We start from the raw sequence: 14,974 nt of genomic DNA, 5'->3' as shown, positions 1-14,974 counted from the left end.
GGCAGGGTTTTTTTTTGAACCCCCCTCAAATGTTTAAAGAATGTTTGTTTTGTTTATTGTTATTGTATGTAGAGATATACATATATACACACATGGACATTTATGTATAATAGAGATGTGATTGGTAAAGTGTATATTTTGTCATATGCATTTTATTGTTCCCCATTTGAGTGTGTAAATTGATACTGTTCAATAAAAAAAAAAAATGGAAAAAAAATAATACTAATCTGACAGGTCCACTTTAACAGTAGTGCATACAGAAGTACCTGTCACGTCATTTACATGAACGGCGTTTATCACTTATTTAGGAAATGGCCATGTGTTGGCGCGCAATCTGATTGGCTGGAACGAGGGCGTCTGCCGATCGCCTTCCTATCAGAAGTTGGGAATATATATATATATATATATACATACACCTTGCTACGTGTACTGCGTTAGGCTAACCGAGACTTGTCATTTGCATTTATATACTGTTGCTCTTTTGTTAGTTTTGACTGCTTTTATTGTCCTCATTTGTAAGTCGCTTTGGATAAAAGTGTCTGCTAAATGACTAAATGTAAATGTGGATGTAATAACAATATCCCTACCCATACTACAAAGGCAAACATTATTCCTGGTCTTTTTGTAGTGCTATAAAATTTAATCTACCTCCAAATTGTTTTAAGTGCAATACATAACCAATGATTAGAAATGCAGCGTGACACACCCCTACAACACTTACTGAAAGCCTGCAGGACTGATTCATCATGACTAAGATTTTAATAATCCAAGACATAAACCCGTGGCACAGACAATTTATAAAAATGCACTTTTATTGAAAAACAAAAATCTTTCAACTGTACACTTTAAAAAAGTAAATAAAGTGACAAACAAAAGGGTTTCAAGCAAAAGATGGCATCTGATGTCTCACAAATGCTGGTCATTGGTTGATGACACTAAAGCCGAGAACACACTACACGACTGTCATGCCGATTATGAATGTAATTTGCTCTTGACGACGGATCGTGCCCAGTCAGACCAGATCTGTTCCAGTTGGGCTCAGTCGCTGTTTGCAGTCAGCAGAAAAATCGCATAGTGTGTGCTGCCTAAAGATGATAGTTTTAATTAGAATTAGAATTAAAAAATAGTCGTTACCAGTTGTTTTCACAAAGATTTTTTTAAACATGTTTAATATTTGCGACTGACGCCAGCGGTTGTAGGCTATATGCGGCTATGCGTTCACTGTCAAAAGTCAAAGGTTAATTTTGTCAAATATCTTTCTTGATTACACATCTTGTTGTGATTGATTTATTGTCTTTATTTTATTTCATAAGTTAACATTGCAAGTTAAATGGTTTTAGACTATTCATTTTTTTCTGCAGTCGAATAAAGTAAAATAGCCTATAGCCTATCACTGATTTTCTCTAATTTTAAATATAGCCTATTATCAAGAATTTTTTTAATCTTTTATTTTCTTAACTTTTAACTTTTTCTTAAAATTTGTTATAAAGATTTTTTTTAAACAACTTCATAAAGCTATTCTTCATAATGATTTTTTTCCCCCATAACGAACATTACAGTTACGATACGATTACGATAGCTATTGTTCAAAACTAATTTTACTAATTTTTTATTTTATATACACGATTTAATTATATATAGGGCCTAGTAGTTTTGTGTCAAATGCATAAGAAAATTACAATGGCTTGAATTTCTCTGCAGCTCTTCTGTCAGCTGCCGGAATGCAGTGTTGACAGTGCCATTTGGGAGCATTAACGTTTGCTGTAGACCAGGGATGGGCAACATACGGCCCGCAGTGTCTTTTAGTACGGCCCGCTAGATCATATTAGACTTGGATGATCAATTTTAAAGGGGTCATATGATGCGATTTCAAATTTTCCTTTCTCTTTGGAGTGTTACAAGCTCTTGGTGCATAAAGAAGATCTGTAAAGTTGCAAAGACTAAAGTCTCAAATCCAAAGAGATATTCTTTGTAAAAGTTCAGTCAGCCACACCTACCTAAAACGGCTTGTTTAAACATGCCCCAACATACCTACCTCACTATGTGGGAAGATTATGGCCATGGAAAATATGTATTGCAAAATCATTGCTTTTGTGCGGTTTCATTTATATTTTGCAATTCTTTATTTTTGTTTGCAAAAAACATTTATTTTTTCTCAATACTTTTATTTTCGTTTGCAAAACTATTTTCTTTTGCAAAACTTTATTTTCTTTTGCAAAACTTTATTATTTTGCATGTATATGTGGCATTATATTGACTCCATAAATTTGCTTTTTCAAAAAGCCCATCTGCTATTTTTGCTACATATTTTTAAATGTGAACCAGTGGATCGACAAAAATCTATGCAATTGAAATGTTTACATTGGCTAGTCAGGGTAATATTTCTGTCCACTGACAACAAAGTTTTCCTTCTGAATTAGCATAACTGCACAAGTTTTATACTTAATAAAATCTTTAAAAACAAATGACATTAGTTATACTTTAATTTCCTTCAATAAAAAGGAAATTGAGTAAAACGGTGTAAAAGGTGTGTGGACTAGTGTGGATTAGTAATCTGGACCCTTGGTATAAAGGAGAAAAAATGCTAGCCCTCGTCACTATCAAAGTTGCCCATCCCTGCTGTAGACTAATATAATTAAAATTTAAATGCACAAATAGCATTTTATATGACTTTTGTTTCTGAATAGAAATGGAGCAGTAATGTTTTATTTCGTTCTGATCGGTAACTCGGGAACTGTAACGAAAAAAAATAACCTACCATTTTTAATCAGAACCAATTTATTTTTAATCCCTTTCAGACACAGCCTACATTGGATAATGAATATATTATTGCTTGAATAAACGTTTAAAAATAGCACTAGAAATCTTATAATTAAGGAAATTAAACATAGGTGTCTCAAAAGACATAACACAATGTGTCTGCTCAAGCAATAATTCAAAAAAGAAAGAGAAACATAGGACTTAATGCAAAAAAAAAAAAAAATCAAGACATTGCTGTGGCATTTATTAGCAACAGCTACATAGCAGGAAAGCTATATTTTCTGTTATATTAAGCACAAACTAAGAAAAGAAAAACAAACCTTTAACGTTTCAATAATTAAGAGCACCGGTGTTGTCCGCTGTGTTGTCTTTGGTGTGGCAGTCTTTAAGTGTGTTGAGGTCAGTCTTAGAATGTTTCAACTAGTCGTGTAGTGTGCCCCCTGCTTACGCAACAAAACATAGGCAGCAAAACTGTGTGACGGCTCAAAATCTTCCAGAACGTTCATGATCTCTTGATCTGCTCCTCTCACGTTCACGACCTCCACGGCTGCGGTCACGAGAGCGAGAGTGTCTTTCACGAGATCTTGACCGAGAACGATGTCTAATGGAAAGATAATTTCTGTTACAACAACAAAAATGCCAACTCTAATGAAAGGAACTAGACTGGCCTTTGATAAAGAAGGTTTTCAGTACCTTATTCTACGACGTCCATAAAGCTCTCTCCTCAGCTCTCGAGAAATGGGTTTCAAGTGCATGAAATTACAGAAACCTACAGTGGCCGAGAGATTTGGTGCCGTGACCCGGATAGAGCTCCTCACCTGAATCCAGATTGAAACTTCAAGCTCAACAAAGATCTGACTAAGTTCCAGACTGAATCTTTCTGTACAACCAAGGGTTGGTGAGTTCCACTCTATCCAAAAGAACCTTTAAGACCAGTACAAATTTGTTATCCTCTGCGCCGTCAGAGAAGAGTTAACAGACAGCTGTAGGGTTTGGTTAACTAAGTTATCCTCTAAAAAAATTGTATTTTAGAGATGAAGGTTATCCTCTGTTTCGGCAGGGGAGAATTTGTTATCCTCTGTTAAGACAGGGAAGATTAACATTACGTGTTAATATTTGTTACCCTCTGTTTCGGCAGAGAAGAATTGTTTACCCTCTGTTTAAGCAGGGAAGTTTAGCGTAAAGTGCTAGTAAATTTGTTATCCTCTGCCTTGCCAAGGAAGGTTAACAATAGTCGATGTGTTAACAAGCGTACCCTCTGTTGATCAGGGAAGTTTTAGTGTTTTGATTGTGTGGTAACATAGAAACTCACAACATGTTTAGAAAGAACGCTAGACTGATCCCCACAACTGAAAAAGCATTTTATATAACGTTTCACAGTTACTCGTGTAATTCGTCAGATTATTTAGGCTAATAATATCTAAAAGACAAAGGAATCATGCAATCAGGGTGTTAAAATAAACAAAAAAACTCACCTTTCAGTTCACCGACAACTCCACTGACCAATAGCCACTGCACAATAAGCAAATCCCAGCCGGGTCCGTCACTTTGTTGGGTCCCCTTGAAACATTTCCGTTGTGGTCCATGCTATTTGCGGCGCGTTTCTTCATTTGCATGTGTTGTGAGGATTTGCAGCGCATGTGTTGTCAAACTGATGAAGATGTTTTCTTAATTTGCTGGTGTTTTTTCAATTTGCATGTGTTTTCTTAAGTTGCAGCACGTTGAGCTCTCTCGGCCACCGTAGAAACCACCTCTAGTGCACTCCCTGTGGTGAGACGAGATGGCAAAAAAAAAGTGGCATCAACTTTTCTGAAGACAGTCAGTTCACTTTAGATATACATTAATATAATATTTAATATGAATATATTTTTTATATATTACTATAATATAAACTATATAGCTGTACTTACTATATTACTATAATATAAAATATAACTAAGCCCACCACAGTTTAAAAAACAAACAATAAAACCCTTAATTGGCCTATTTCAATGTCAGAACTGCAAATTTGCGACAAGTTTGCATGTCTGCTTTGGCAAGAATTTAGTGTGGCAACTATACAGTGTTTTTTTATATGAGAACTTTGGACACAAATAACATCTTGAACAGGTTTCAATCAGTCATTAATATGTTCCTTAAAAAGTGACATATTAAAATATAATCGTTTCTCAATGAAATAACTGAATGAATGAAGTTTGAGACACTGACCCCATTTCATCCAAGCCTACAGCAGGCTTCTCTAAAGTCTGTAATTGGTGAGAGCTCAGCATGTTTTGGTTGGCCATTAAACCAGCGATTATTTAAGTCCAATACAGCCTTCTCAGCATCCTCTTCCCTCCGAAACTGTTCAGACTATAAAACAAAGTAAATGATTAAACATTTCCAAGCATAATTCTAATGCAGGTTGTTATAGCTACATTGTTTGAAATCTTGAAATAAATATTTCATAAATTTGTCTGTTCAATCAAGCAAATGTCACAAAACATTAAAGGGGTCATATGACGTTGCTAAAAAGAACATTATTTTGTGTATTTGGTGTAATGAAATGTGTTTATGCGGTTTAAGGTTAAAAAAACACATTATTTTCCACATACTGTACATTATTGTTTCTCCTCTATGCCCCGCCTTTCTGAAACGCGTATTTTACAAAGCTCATCGTTCTGAAAAGCGAGGTGTGCTGTGATTGGCCAGCTATCCAGTGCGTTATGATTGGCCGAATTCCTCAAGCGTGTGACAGAAATGTTACGCCCCTACCATACTGTGATACCGTGTCCCGGGCCCGGAGCGACGAGACAAAACCAATGAAACCCATTATAAACGAGGCATTTGTTGCATCCAGTGGGGACATAATTACGGATTATAATGACTTATACTGTATTTTTACGCGTTGTGTTGCATCGCGCCGCGTAAACATAAAACCATGTCTGCATTTGTGATCGGAGAAATGACAAACAACAAGCCCTACTCTACACTGCTCAAAACTCGCCTTTGAATCATCAAATCCTTTAAATATGAAAACGTACTTACAGTCTGCAGAAAGGAAAACTTGAAATCGCATCATATGACCCCTTTAATAAACACACTCAAATTCTACACTACCTTCACATAAACATTTCCGACCAAATGATCACCAAGGTTATCACACACATTCATCTCCTCGACCTCTCCATACTTCTCCTCCATTTCTGTAAAGACTTCCTGTTGAAAACATAATCGACTAGACATAATCGATACATTGCAAAATGTAGAAGTAACAATTTCAAGGAATAGTTCACCCAAAAAAAAAAACCTGTATGACTTTTTTTTTGTCCATACAGTGAAAGCCAATGTGGTTAAATTTTGTTTGGACCCTAACATTCGTCATATCTTCTTTTTGTGTTTGAGTAAAGAAGAAAAGAAAGTCATACGGGTTTTGAAAGACATGAGGGTGAGCAAACAATGAAAGAATTATTTTATTTAGAGTTTTACTCTTACATTTTACTCTTTTTTTTTCCCTCCTCGTTTTTGGGTGAACCATTGCATTCATTTCACTACTGATTCTCATTAAGCAATGTAATATAAACACAAAGTAAGAAAGGTGAGATCGCTAAAGAAATGTTTTATGTGAAAAAGTTTTGAAAAAATAAAATGAGGAAGAGCTACTATAAAATGATAATGCTCCATTCAGGCCAGTACAACTAAAAACCTTGGGTACTTGCCAGGATTTCTCCCTCAACCAACCAGCATGGCTTTTAATGGTTTCATCTACAGTGGGTATAGAAAAGAATCATCCCCCTTTAAAATAATCACATTTTGTTGCTTTGCAGCCTGAAATGAAGACGGACACAGTTTATGTTTTATCCAGCTGTATTTACTGCGATCACCCCCCTCCTAAAATGCCTTGTAAACTCAATCAGTTGTAGCTAATCACCTTCTCAAAGACAGACAAAGCCATTTGACTTTCAACTGTGATCAGCTGTGATCGGTTTTATTAGCTCAGCATGAAAAGAGTTTTCCTGGAGCATTTCAGTCCTTGGTAGTGCAACTGAAGCAAACAATCAAATATGGGTGGCAAGACTCTGTCAAAAGATCTCTGGGATAAGGTTGTGGAGAGGCAAAAGTGAGGAGATGGGATACAAAAAATAATCAAAAGATTTATCAATGCCTAGAAGCACAATGAAGTCTATTATTAAGAAGTGGAAGGTATTTGTTACAACAGAGACCCTCCCTGGATCAGGACGTCACTCCAAACTAGATGAAAGAGCAGGAGGAAACTGGTCAGAGAGGCTACCAAGAGACCTACAGCAACTCTGAAGCAGCTGCAGGAATTTATGACAAAGAGTGGTCATTGTGTGCATGTGACAACAATATCACAAATTCTCCACAAATGTGGCTTGTGTGGGAGGGTTGCAAGAAAAAAAGCCACTCCTCAAGAAAGGCCTCATGAAGAAGGTTTACCTTCCAACATGACAATGACCCAAAGCACACAGCAAAACTGAGCACACAGTGGTTGAAGGAGAAAAAGGTGAATGTCCTTGCATGGCCTAGTCAGAGCCCAGACTGAAACCCCATTGAAAATCTGTGGAATGACTTGAAGACTGTAGTCCACAAACGGTCAGCATAAAATTTAACTGAACTTGAGCAGTTCTGCAAAGAGTGGGCAAATATTGCAAAGTCTAGATGTGCAAAGTTAGTAGAGACATATCAGTGCAATATTTTGATATATAGCCCCCATGCATGCAAATAAAGTTTAGATACTGGCCCAAAATAAAACTACTGGATAGTGTTAAAACACGAACCAACAGGATAATTCGCTATTCAAATATCAAGTCTGACGATCAACAGATCATATGTTTGAACTGAGAATTCAGAAAGGCCAATCTGGCAGACACAAAGTAAGCCTTTGTATTTAGTAGTTTGTAACTAATCATGATATGGGCCACAAGTCTGTTTCCCTGATAAAACAATCATCTCATTACAGGTCTCATTGTTATATATTACTCATAAAATAATTTTGATTTAATTTTTTTCTTTTTCACAAATATTTTTAGGAGTGATGCATACTTGGGGATAAAGTGTCAGCAAAATCTAAATCCTGAACTACTGTAAATAGACCTTCATTATACTGTAGCTCTAAACATTTGGCCATGGTTCAATCAATGCAGTATTTGTGAAAAGTTGTATTTTCAAAAAATATGGGATCTAACCATTTACCATTGTTATGGATGCTCTTGATATGTGCCAGTCGTAATGAAATGTTCAATGCCACAGACCCCTGCAAGCAAGTGGGGGGCAATTTACAGTGTAAACCATCAGCAGACTGGGCAGAGTTTTGAGTGTTACGGTATATGTTCATGAGGACAATGGTCTGAAATACAAAATGTGCATCTTTGTAAAAAAAAAAACTCTAAGACTGTTTAGCATCCAGGGGCCTGTACCATGATGGTAGATGAACAAATTCAGAGATACAGGATTAGTTTCGAGTTGACAAAACTAAATCACTCCAATCCGGCTTTGTTGGTACCATGAAGCTGATCATCAACTTTCTTTGTCAACTCAGGCTTTGATCCAGAGTTTGTGGAGCACGTGCACATGAATGTGTGACATCACTGGCGAACAGCCAATCACGAGCCTTGGTTAAAGGTTTTGCTAAAGGTTAAGAGATTGCATTTAAATGCAAATTTAAATGCATTTACAATGAAAATAAAATACTTGTTCATGAAAGAGGACAAATAAAAGAAATTATCTTGCTTCATCAGTGCAGTCACAAGAGAAACTTGTGAATAACAAGGGTGTAGAAGCATCTAACCCTGATTGTAAGCCTAAAACTGAAATTTCTTGAAAACTTATCCCTCGATTCTGATTGGTTGATTGGAATGTTGTTCCAGGATCAACAAGGATGTTGATCCAGGAACATGTTGTACTTGGTGAAATCACATTCACCGTAAGGTCACAGTCATTTTTAAAGCATTATCTATTGATTCTACAGCTTATTTATATTACATACGATCTGTATATATTAACATTCATTTAAAATACATGATTTATAATAACTTTTAAACTAAAATTGCTTGTGTGTAATGGATTAATAATAATATAAATCATATAATTATATAAATCATATAAAATAACTAAGTAATTATCATTAAAGCCAGACAATTTTTTTAGTACTAGTGACCTTTAATTTGGAGCAAGATAAACTGGGGGAGTGACTTTTTTGTGTCAGACATGTGTCACTTTGCTCACATCTGATTGGTCCAATTTCAGTTTGAGATCTCTAACTCAGAACATAACCTGCCCTGGAGCAGGTTAGCTGTGGAGCGTAAGTTACTATGGCAATGAACGCAGCTAAAAGCCAAGCCACTTTCATGGTACCTAAAACCCAGGATTGGTGCAAACTAAACTGAAATTTACCTGGCTAGCCAGCTAATCCGGCTTCATGGTACAGGTCCCAGGTCTACAGACCACATGAGATATCAATATTATAAATTAGGCAATTCATGAAAACATGTGAATTGGGGAGAGTGGGGTCAGCAAGAGAGGTCAGACATCCATCCAAGATGACAAGAGAACCGGTACGTAAAGGTCTCAGGGCTTTGATGAAACAGAGAAGTATCTTCTGTAAACAATAATGTAAATATGTACAGCTTAGTTAACATATATTCTTTAAACAAGGGCTCTAAATATATTTATGCAGATCAGTAAATATTTAAACAAATGTTATCATGTCCAAATTAAAAACAAGATGTCTGCTTTCGTCAAAGTACTGAGTCCTTTACTGGAGGGAAATAAAGTTGTGCAGCACTGTAGTCTGCACACATACTTACCTTTAAATTAAACAACAAATTATCTTTTCTAGGCAGGAATCCACACAAACCCAGCACCTATTATACCCCTTTTCCATCAATATGGTGCCAGTTTTCATGCAATCTGGGAGCTTGTCACAAACTGCCTGGCCCACAAACTGAATGGTGACATAACTGGTTATGTGGCTGGAGATGAAGCCAGCATTCAGCACTTCTTTTCTTTCTTTTGCAAGCTCTCTAATTTCCTTGTATCTCAGTAGAAGACCATGTTTTAAGCAGAGCCCACATGGCCTACGCAGATCAATGCTGAATGCTTTTCCTATTAGACATTTTAAGTTTATTTATTGCATGCACAGTTAGAAACTGCTCTTTACTGCAAGCATCAATAGAGTAGCTAGTTGAACTAAATGTTTTTTGAAATTTTTGCCTAACTACAAAACATTCTGATGTAATTGGTTTATAAAAAACACGTACAAACATGTTTGATCCTACTTCTTAACCATTAAGAGCTATTTGTGGGCATTTTTTAGATGCACTTGCTCTCACACTGCTCTTGAATTCATTTTAAGATGAAGTGTGATTTAAAATGTGGGATGCATTAAGAAATTATTTTTGTGCTATCGACATTGTATAAATTGTTTGTAGGAACATTTCAGAAATTGCTGTACGTTCACATTTAGGATCATTCTATGCACATCTTTATAAACGAGGCCCTGATTCCAGATCAGAAAATGTTTAGGGATGTTGCAGAACCAGTTTTTCCAGACCATAACTGGTTTTTCTTTGGTGGAACGGTATAAAATTGTTCGAGAATGTACTGTGTAAAATGGTTCAGGAATCATGTCGGTGGAAAAGGGGCATTAAACAATTGCCTGGACAATCTCACAATATGGGTCTTTTACATAAACACAAATCCATAACACTTCTACTATTTATTAGAAACAGCAAGTTTTCAATTACGTTTTACTTGATGTGTGTAATGTACTGAAGTACAGTAGTGGTCCAGAATATCAGTGCTGAGGCTGCATCTCCATCAGCTTTGAGTTTTATCTCAATTATTTGGGACAGAAATGGGATTTCTTGCTCACCCCACAAGCTAGCATTATCTCATGGAAAAGAGGGACTTACAGCGAGAGGCGTCGGCTGTCTGTGCACTGTTTTGGGGGTTACGGTAGATGTTTTGAATCAAGATGGTCTGCAAAGGGAGAAATTAAAATATGTATATAAATAATTCCCAATTGGCTATAAAAAAAAGAGCTGCAAATGCTGATGAGGCAGTTGTTTTTGTGCATGCAAAAGACTTGGAGGGACCACTATTCACCAAAAAAAAAAAAAATCCTACTCATGACAATCTGTGTATTAGGGAGAAATTGTTGCGGCAAAAAGCCTGGTAAAAAGCTCACTTGGAACAAAACTCTGCAGGGCTCCGGCCCTCCAGGAATTGTGTTTGGCACCCATGATTTAGATGACACAGTCATCTTATTAAGACAAGATTAACTTTCTTAAAGGGGTCCTATTATGCTCTTTTACAATGTCTTGAATTTGTTATGGGGGTGTACTAGAACATGCTCTCGTGCTTGGTGGTTCGAAAAACGCATTATTTTTTACATTATTAAATTACGATTACATTATATCGGTTTCCTTCAGAAATACAGTGATATAAAAACACTCAATGTATGGGAAACACTGTAGTCTCATAATTGAAGTTTAAATTCTGCAGATTACATCATTGTCCAGTATTGTACTGTCAGCAATTTATTATAAAAACGTTTTCATAATTGTAACATACATAATTATGCAGGTGCATGTGTATTAACTTGCGAAAACTTGAGGCTACAGCAGCACTTCTTCTTCATCGTCTTGTCTGATGCACTCAACCAAGCGTTCTAACCACGACCTCGCCCCTCCCCACCCCCCAACCATTCGAATTTCCGTAGACGGGAATTATTTTAATGATATTCTAATGGGCCGTTTTGTGATATCACAAAACCCGGAAAACAAGCGCTGTAGTCCAAACGAGCCGTTCGTTGTAGTTCTTGAAAAGGGATTTTTTAAAAACGAAATATCTCCCTTTGGAGTGGACTTTGAGATTTGTAAGTTTGAAGATCTTTTTTATGCCCAAACTTACACACTACACACTGACTAAAATTCAAAAAGTGAAAAGGCATAATAGGATCCCTTTAAGTACATTTCAGAAACAAATGGATTTCCCAACACTCATAGATCTGGGGCTTGTACCATGATGGCAGTTGAACAAACTCTGGGTTATAAAAATTAGTTTTGAGTTGACAAAACTAAACAATACACTCAGGTTTTGTTGGTACCATGATGCTGATCATCAACCTTCTCTGTCAACTCAGGCTTTGATCCTGAGTTCAAGGAGCATGTGCACATTAAAGTGTGACATCAGTAACAAACAGCCAATCACATGCGGTTCACTTCTCGCGCGAGAGTCATTTACTTCTCTTTTCTGCCAAAGATTAAGAGATTGAAAAATTTAAACCCATTTACATAAGAAGAAAAGAGCTGTCCATGAAAGAGGAAAAGTAAAAGAAAACATCTTGCTATATCAGTGCAAGTGAAAGTTGTGAAGTTATTAGTTCATATAGATGATAATATAAATAGGTAAACAAGAGACTTGAACATGTAAGGTTACATGCAGTTTATCAATTGATTCTAAAGTTTATTTATATTACATATTATCTGTATATACAGTGGGTATAGAAAATAATAACCCCCCTTTAAAATAATCACATTTAGTTGCTTTGCAGCCTGAAATGAAGACAGACACAGTTTTTGTTGTATCCAGCTGTATTTACTCAGTGCAACTTATAACATCCAAGTGAAAGATATAACACCAACATGTCAGGGAAAAAATACAAAATAAAAAAAACAGAATCACTGAGTTGGAAAAAGGATCAACCCTTGTGTCAGTATTTTGTTGAACCACCTTTTGCTTTAATTAAAGCCTTTAGTCTGTTGGGATACGTCTCTACTAACTTTGCATATCTAGACTTTGCAATATTTGCCCACTCTTCTTTGCAGAACTGCTCAAGTTCAGTTAAATTTGATGGTGAGCGTTTGTGGACTACAGTCTTCAAGTCATTCCACAGATTTTCAATGGGGTTTCAGTCTGGGCTCTGACTAGGCCATGCAAGGACATTCACTTTTTTCTCCTTCAACCACTGTGTGCTCAGTTTTGCTGTGTGCTTTGGGTCATTGTCATGTTGGAAGGTAGACTTCTTCACATTGACAACTTTCTGGCAGAGGGCAGCAGATTTTCCTCAATTATTTGATGGTATTTTGCCCCATCTATTTTTCCTTCTATCCTGACAAGTGCTCCAGTCCCTGCTGCAGAGAAACACCCCAATAACTGGATATTACCTCCATACTTTACTGGAGGTATGCTGTTATTTGGATGGTGAGCTGTATTGGATTTCAGCCAAACATATCGTTTGGTGTTGAGGCCAAATAATTCAATTTTAATCTCATCTGCCTCAGAATCTTCAAGGTGTGTTTTGGCAAAACTCAGTCGTGACTGCATGTGGCCTTTCTTGAGGATTGGCTTTTTTCTTGCAACCCTCCCACACAAGCCACATTTGTGGAGAATTTGTGATATTGTTGTCACATGCACACAATGACCACTCTTTGTCATAAATTCCTGCAGCTGCTTCAGAGTTGCTGTAGGTCTCTTGGGAGCCTCTCTGACCGGGTTCTTCCTGCTCTTTCATCCAGTTTGGAGTGACGTCCTGATCCAGGGAGGGTCTCTGTAGTACCAAATACCTTCCACTTCTTAATAATAGACATCACTGTGCTTCTAGGCATTGATAAAGCCTTTGATTTTTTTTGTATCCATCTCCTCACTTGTGCCTGTCCACAACTTTATCCAGGAGATTTTTTGACAGAGTCTTGCCACCCATATTTGATTGTTTGCTTCTGTTGGCACTACCAAGGCCTGAAATGCTCCAGGAAAACTCTTTTCATGCTGAGCTAATCAAAACGACCACAGCTGATCACAGTTGAAAATAAAATGGCTTTGTTTGTCATTGAGAAGGTGATTAGCTACAACTGATTGAGTTTACAAGGCATTTTTAGGAGGGGGGCGATCCTTGTTTTCAGCTCAGTGATTCTGTTTTTACATTTTTTTCTGACATGTTGGTGTTATATCTTTCACTTGGATGTTATAAGTTGCACTGAGTAAATACAGCTGGATAAAACATAAACTGTGTCCGTCTTCATTTCAGGCTGCAAAGCAACAAAATGTGATTATTTTAAAGGGGGGTGATTATTTTCTATACCTGAGGAAATACAGCTGGATAAAACATAAACTGTGTCCGGCTTCATTTCAGGCTGCAAAGCAACAAAATGTGATTATTTTAAAGGGGGGTGATTATTTTCTATACCCACTGTATTTATATTAATTTAAACTAAATGCTTAATTATTAAATAAAAAATGTGTAATGGATTAAGGGTATAATAATTATATGATTAATATATAAATCATATAAAATAATTACAATATTACAATCAATCATCACTAAAAGCCAGAAGATTTTGTCTTTAAAAATCTTTTGCTATGTAGTGACCATTAATTAGGAGCAAGAGAAACTGGGAGATTGACATTGTGTCAGAGATGTGTCACTTTGTTCACAGCTGATTGGTTCAGTTTTGGATTGAGATCTCTTATCCAGAGCATAACCTACCCCATAGCAGGTTCGCCATGGAACGTAAGTTACTATGGCGATGAACACCATTAAAGGCCAAGCACCTTTCAAGGTGCCTGAAAACCAAGGAATGGCACAAACTAAACTGAAACTTACCTGGCTAGCCAGCTAAACTGGCTTCATGGTATAGGCCCCAGATCTCAGGTGCTTTAAAGGATTAGTTCACTCCAGAATTACAATGTCTTGATAATTTACTCACCCCCATGTCATCCAAGATGTTCATGTCTTTCTGTCTTCAGTAGCAAAGAAATTAAGGTTTTTGAGGTAAAACCATCCAGGAGTTTTCTCCATATAGTGGACTTCAGCCAAATTGCAGTTTCAGTGCAGCTTCAAAGGGCTCTACACGATCCCAGCTGAGGAATAAGGGTCTTATCTAGCGAAACAATAGGTAATTAAAAACATTTTTTTTTTTAATATATATATACTTTTTAACCACAAATGCTCGTCTTGCACTAGCTCTGCGATGCGCATCTGCTAATTCACGCATTACTTAATCACACTGGAAAGGTTATGCGTGACGTAGGAGGAAACCGTCAGAATCTGATACTGAACACCGCTTAGCTGGTCGAGCAGCGAACATGGCGACCTCCGTGATGTCTCGTTCCCCCTCTCAGGGAATCGAGGTTACGATAGCAACCGGAGACTGTACAAGTCACATACTCAGCGAAGATAGAACACACAATTCCCACAACCAATAGCGACACT

The 14,974-nt window shown here is 36.8% G+C and overlaps 1 pseudogene; it reads right to left on the bottom strand.

The window, feature by feature from the left end:
* Positions 1 to 3,243: 3,243 nt before the first annotated feature.
* Positions 3,244 to 5,985, bottom strand: LOC107667643 (splicing factor U2AF 35 kDa subunit-like; annotated as a pseudogene).
* Positions 5,986 to 14,974: the final 8,989 nt, after the last annotated feature.

This window comes from Sinocyclocheilus anshuiensis, unplaced genomic scaffold (assembly GCF_001515605.1).
Source record: "Sinocyclocheilus anshuiensis isolate Anshui unplaced genomic scaffold, SAMN03320099.WGS_v1.1 scaffold1305, whole genome shotgun sequence".
Classification (NCBI taxonomy): Eukaryota; Metazoa; Chordata; class Actinopteri; order Cypriniformes; family Cyprinidae; genus Sinocyclocheilus; species Sinocyclocheilus anshuiensis.
Note: the sequence above shows the minus strand (reverse complement) of the source record. Positions and strands in the feature narration are given on the sequence as shown.